The following is a 217-nucleotide window of genomic DNA, read 5'->3' as shown; positions in this document are numbered from 1 at the left end:
TATTTCTCTAGATCTCTGTTCGTCAACCTCTCTCTGTCTATTCTCAATGCTCTCTAGTTTACCCCAAACCTTGTCTTTCTCCTCCTTCCAACGTTTATTCCAATTCTTCCCATTTTTCTCTGACTTTATGTTTTAATCAACATTTTAATTATCATTTATATAATAATATTATTAAACTTAATGATTTCGCAATCTATCTATTAATTTAATAATCGTT

This window comes from Belonocnema kinseyi, chromosome 8 (assembly GCF_010883055.1).
Source record: "Belonocnema kinseyi isolate 2016_QV_RU_SX_M_011 chromosome 8, B_treatae_v1, whole genome shotgun sequence".
Lineage (NCBI taxonomy): Eukaryota > Metazoa > Arthropoda > Insecta > Hymenoptera > Cynipidae > Belonocnema > Belonocnema kinseyi.
Note: the sequence above shows the minus strand (reverse complement) of the source record.